Below are 6,219 nucleotides of genomic sequence, written 5' to 3'. Positions count from 1 at the left end.
CAAAGGCAACAAGTCTTACGTAAGAGAAATAGTATTTACAGAAATCTTGAAGGTGTGAGAAGTGTTGTATTGCTGTCAGTCTCATGCATTACGCATCCTAACTCTGGCTTTATAATTGTGCACCTATTGCCTTTCTGATCTAAACCTCTCTGCACTTTGAACCAATGAAATAATGAAAACATATTGTTCCACAAATGTGGGCCTTGAATTTGAAGGACACATCTGTGATGTTACTCATTTTGTCAGGTTGCACTGTTCAAACTGGCACGATGCATAATAATTGATTTTTTAAAGACAAAGTCTGCTTTAGACAGGGTTAAATGGAGAATCCCTCCCAAGAGGCTAAATCAAACTGACAGCGTGAGATGTTGACAAAAGGTTTTCACAGCACTTGTCAGTTCACCAAATCCATGTTAACATTAAGGCCTAATAGCTGGGAGATTAGACCTGTACGGTAATTAGCAGGTCAGGAATGTGCTGTATGTGACAGGCAGAAGAGGAGTGCGTGACGTATAATTGTGCGTGTTTCTGGAAGAGTGCAAAAGATGTACTTCATATCAGCTCAAGCGATGTCAGGTGGTGGGTGGAACGATCTCGCTCTCTGTCTAAAAGCTGTGAGATAACACCTAATTAGTGGTTACAACATTAACACATACCCTCTATAGACTACACAGAGCAGCTGGGGATGTTTACATACACTTAAACAAACAGCTCAATTTGTATATTCAAGAAAAAATTCCTGTTCTCAATACAGTTCATCTATTGGTATAGAAATGAATATGAATTCATTTAAATAATGTTTTCAAGTTTGGTTCGAAAGAAACTTTGGTTTATTGGAAGCCCAGTTTTGATGATCTTAAATTCATCATCTGTGTTGCCACCTGTATTATTATGGTGATTGACAGTATATTTTAAGGCATAAAAGAAACTTTCGGTTCAATTTGTAGAACAAGTTGATTATACATACAGGTATGAACTGCAAAATGTAACGGAACTGGAGAGCAAAAGTCAAGTTTTTGTACACTGCAGCATCTAAAAGGGATACACATCTAATAGAAGACATATGTATATGTGTATGTGTATATATATATATATATATATATATATATATATATATATATATATAAACATAAAAAAATATAAAACAAACAAATATATATTTTTTTGTGAATCTTTCTGAGACTTTTTTCCACTCTGTATGATTTTTTAAAAGGAGTTTCAAGGATTTATTTTTTTTGTAGAGTTTAGTTTTTAGAAAAGGAATATTGTCAAGATAGATCAAATTAAATTCGAGATTTGTTTGTTTGTCAGTTTATTTATTTATGCTGTGACCATATATGTATTTTGGATATTCCTCCATAAAAAATAAAATAAAAATATGTTTAAAAAAAATCTATATTCCTGGACACAAAAAATAGTGGAAATAGTGGCAAACTGGTTAATAGACACTCAGCAAAATATCTCTTAAATATATTTAATTGTGGTATTTTAATAAAAAAGCCATATCTAAATGGCCCATTCCTCAAGCCAGACTCTTGGATCCTATATGTCTTTTCAAATTGAAATAATATTTTTCTCCTCTCCTTTATAGCCCATAAAATGTTTTCAAAATTGATGTCAGTAAAACCCAGAAGTATTTCACTCTACTCTTGTTTGGATTTCTGAAAGCTGTGTAAAAATACCCATAAACTGCAACTCTGTCATTACAACTGCATACCTTTACACATACTCACGCAGCAACTCAACAATAAGTGCACATCTCTCACAGAACGTGCAAAAGCTTTCAGGAGATGCCGAAATGCAGCTAACAGCCTCGCCATTTGAGAATAAATATTTGCCATTTGTCCTTCATAATCCGTATCCCCGTCTGTGGCCTAATGCACTGTTACTTAGCCTTGGATGATAAACAGTTTTTCATCCTGTTTCTTTACTTTGTTTCCACTTCTGGTCTCTTTACAACTCTAGGCTCAAGGTTGTCTAATAAAAGTCACCTGACTGCTGCATTTGCTCGTGAATTCTTTTCTCCTCTTATTCTGTTGTCCTTTGCTGACAGTGATGTTCTGTTTCATTGTTCAGACAGCATAAAGGCAAAGCTGCTATTATGATGAACCAAACAAAATAATTTTTGCATATCCCATATTTCATCTGTTTTCCAAATTCCTCTGCCATTGCAAGGAGGTTTTGTGAGGAACATAGCCATTGTGATGTGAGCCTGTCCAAAAAGATAATGGTGCAGCTGACATGCTGAGTGGGTGAAGTTGGCACCTCTGTAGTGAATGGGTGCCATCAAAATGAGAGTCCGAACAGCTGATAAAAACATCACAATAATCCACAAGTAATTCACACGACTCCACGTCTTGTGAAGCAAAAAGCTGATTATTTAAGAAACCAATCCATCATTAAGATGGTTTTTAACACTCTCCAGTGAAAAGGTCGGTGCTCTGAATCAGGAGAGAAATATGCACAGATCAAGCACTGTTCACAAGCAAAAACAGTTCTAAATAAATATGTTAGTGGATTTCGATGTAAGAGCACACCAGGGGATGGACTTCTTCACTGGAGGAAACATTATTATCTTTTATTGACTTAAAATATATTTGTTTTTTACAAACACGCAGCTTTTTACGCCACAAGATGTTAATGGATTGCATTACATGTGGATTATTGTGATGTTTTTATCAGCTGTTTGACCTCTCATTCTGACGGCACCCATTCACTGCAGAGGATCCATTTGTGCGCAATTTATGTAATGCTTTATTCCTTCATGTCTGTTGCGATGAAGGAACAAAATCATCCACAACTCGGATGGTCTGATGGTGAGTTCATTTTCAGCAAATGTTCCTTTTTGGGGAACCTATTCCTTTAAAGACAGAGGCAGTTCAATCTCACTGTCCCACACATGTGACAGTTCAGAAAGCATGAAGAATTTTCTTTGAGCGTCATACAGGGTTGCCACGGGAACAGTGTCATACATAAAGGATTTACTGAACAAGCAAATAGCATTACAGTTTGAAAGCTACAAAGAAGGGGGACTAAGAAATGCCATGTTGCTGACATCAAGTGACCTTGAACAAAAATACAGAAACTGGGTTGTTCAGTTCATCTTCATCTCCCTGAGACACCAGGGGAATAAAACAGTCTAAATTGAACACAAAAAAGCTAATTAATTTAATTATTGTAAGGAGTCTGCTGTGCTTCTTCCGCATTGTGTAGTAATTATTATTTTTCTTTTGCTGTACAGTTGAGCAAAGGCTTGAGTCAGTATTTAATAGAAGAAAATTGAAAGAAGCAATGCCTTCGAATACATTAAAGACACCAAGTCAAAACTGTACTTTCAATGCATTTGAAAGATTCTCCATATCCAGCTTCTTTTTTTTTTTTCCTGACACTGATGTCAATTGATCTTCCTTATAACAAGGTCATTCAGGCGGTTTTTGTTTTTAATTGCTGTGCTTTATATGTCAGTTCCAGTTATGAACTTTTTGAGACTCGTTACTAATGCTTAAGTTCACTTGCCTTCTACTTACAGGTCAAATTGTTTCAATGGACACTTTTTTGTTCTTTGTCTTTGTAGAATCATGATGCAATGTGTAACAACTGCAAAAACCATGGCAATTGACAGTACCGTGTCTCTACCATCAAAATACTGAACTACAAATAATATATCAATACAGAGCAATAGGAAAATGGGCAGCGCAGTGTTGTTGCAGCCGATGTTGATGATTGTGCAACGAATTGGAGCATAAGTGCATGATGAGAAGGTAGGTTGTGCAGAGCAGACTGCATGCGTAGGATGTCAAAAGGAGCTGTTAGATATTGACAGCATTCAGAAACAGACAGTTCCTTTACTAGGGTTGCCACCTTCAGCGAGGCAAAATAAGGAACACCCATTCACAACCCCCCACCCCTCCCCCCAAAAAACAAAACAAAACAAAAAACCTACCAAGAATGGATCATCTGATGATTTGGGGTTTTTGAGGATGATGCGATTGTCTCCCAAATTTGGTCAGAAAATAAAGTTTGTAAGTCAACACTGATATCCTTAGACCAGATAGTTGTTATGAATAATGGTTTGTATGATTGTTTGAGGAGAAAAGAGTAAATATCTGAAGCAGAAATAACAGAATGATCAGTGGGGAGAATTACCTTCTGCGGGGGATGGACAGGTAATTGTGCATCCCAGGAAACTCCATATGCGCAAAGCGCTGACCTAATACGAAGATACATGAAAAAGGAGGTTCCTGGTAGATTAAAGAGAGCCTTAATATCTTGAAATGATTTCAGGCCTTTATCATCATAAATGTCACCAAAGGAATTTACTTTACATTTAACCCATTGTGGACAGTAAAATGGGGTTTTACCCGATAAAAAAACTATTATTATGGAACAAAGGTGAATGACGATGCCACCTCAAGTTTGGCTCTTTCTTCCTGGTCACCATTCTCCAAGTAGAAATAAAATGTCTTATGATAGAGCCAAAATGAAGTTTACATTGTCTAAGTGAGACACCAGCAAAAACCAAATGCTCTATATTGTCTGGAGAAACAAGAGATTCTTCAATAGCCCACCATGAGGTTGACACATTTGGTGTAAACCAGGCTGACAGTGCACGAAGCGTAAAGGAGACAGCGTATAATTTAAAATTTGGAAAGGACCAGCCACCATATGATCTGTTGCGCTGTAAAGTAGATAATTTAATTCGGGGGCATTTACTATTCCAAATATATTGAGAGATTATTGAATTGTCAAGTAATCTTCAAAAAATTACTACTATGGTCTGAAAGAGGAAGAGTAAAGATGTTGACTTCAAGTAGCATTGAGGTCAAGGAAGAGGAAGCAAAAATGTAGTCAATCCGCGAGTATGATTTGTCTAGCTGAGAAAAATGTGTGTTTTTTGGGAGGGGTTAAATAATCGCCATGCATCTACTAATGAAAAAGAGGCTATGCATTGATTAAGTTGCTCAGTAGAAACAGTCTGGGAGTAAGAAAAATTGTCACCAGATCTATCAAGTTTATTGGACATTACAGTGTTCATATCTGTTCCCATTACTATCTCAAAGTCTGTTAGATCAGTGAGATAGGTAGATATTTCAGAAAAAAAAGTTGGATCTGGGCTGCATGGTGCACAAACTGATAGAAATGCTATCTTCCTATTCCCAACCATAGTCTTCATACAAGCTATTCTGCATTATCACCATTTCTGTCTAAAATGGAAATATTGAAATTTCTTCTAACAATTATCAAAACACCTTTAGTTTTATTGTCAGTCGCAGCAAAAGAGACCACCTCATAATATTTATTATTACATCTTTGAACATCCTCCTTCCGCAAATGAGTTTCCTGGATTAAAGCAATGTCAACCTTTTTTCGTTGCAATAGTTCTAAAAAACTTGTATGTTTATGGGGGCCATTTAAACCATTGACATTACAACTTAGAACATTAATTTCAGTCCTTACTATCAAACAAGTAAGTGAATGGAACAAATAAGAGAAAATAATACCACTGCAAATGAATTATCTCAAGTCTGCCTTTAACCCATCCCTCCCTCAGTGAAAAATCCATTAACATAAAGAAAGCCCACCCCTTAGAACTTTTACAGACTGGGGTGAAAACAAACTCCGCGGTTTGGAGTGCTCTGTAGTAAACTCAATGCGCGCATTCGATCTCGATATCTTTGCCCCAAAGTGATGGGATCCAGATCGGTAGTGACCGTTTCAGAAAGCTGATTGGGTCATACTTCTCGGCCCCTTCAGGTAGTCCCAGCAGGCGGAGATTACTGCGTCTGCTGAGGTCTTGTAAATCAATAATTTGTCGCTCGAGGGCATCCAGACTCACAGTGTGTTCGTTGATCACCTTTTTCTGCTCTCTCTGTTCCCCGATTAAAAAGTCAACTTTAGAGCATATATTCCGGATTGTAGTCATGTGAGAGGCGAATTCGGTGCGCATTGCTGCTAATTCAGTTGTCAAAATGTCCTCAAATCGCGCTTTAAAGTGATCGACGTAATGTCTTCCTCCATGTCGGCTCATGAAAGCGTCACGTGATCTCCCGGTCAAAGTATCTTCTTTTATGTTCAACAGAAGAAAGAAATTATTACAGGTTTGGAACAATTTTTGGGTGTGTAAACGATGACACAATTTTCATTTTTTGGTGTATGTACTATCCCTTTAAGTCAGACAGTCCACTGTAAGCAAATGCTTCTCTGCAAACTGCGCTTTCA

This window comes from Barbus barbus (genome assembly GCF_936440315.1).
Source record: "Barbus barbus genome assembly, chromosome: 12".
NCBI lineage: Eukaryota > Metazoa > Chordata > Actinopteri > Cypriniformes > Cyprinidae > Barbus > Barbus barbus.
Note: the sequence above shows the minus strand (reverse complement) of the source record.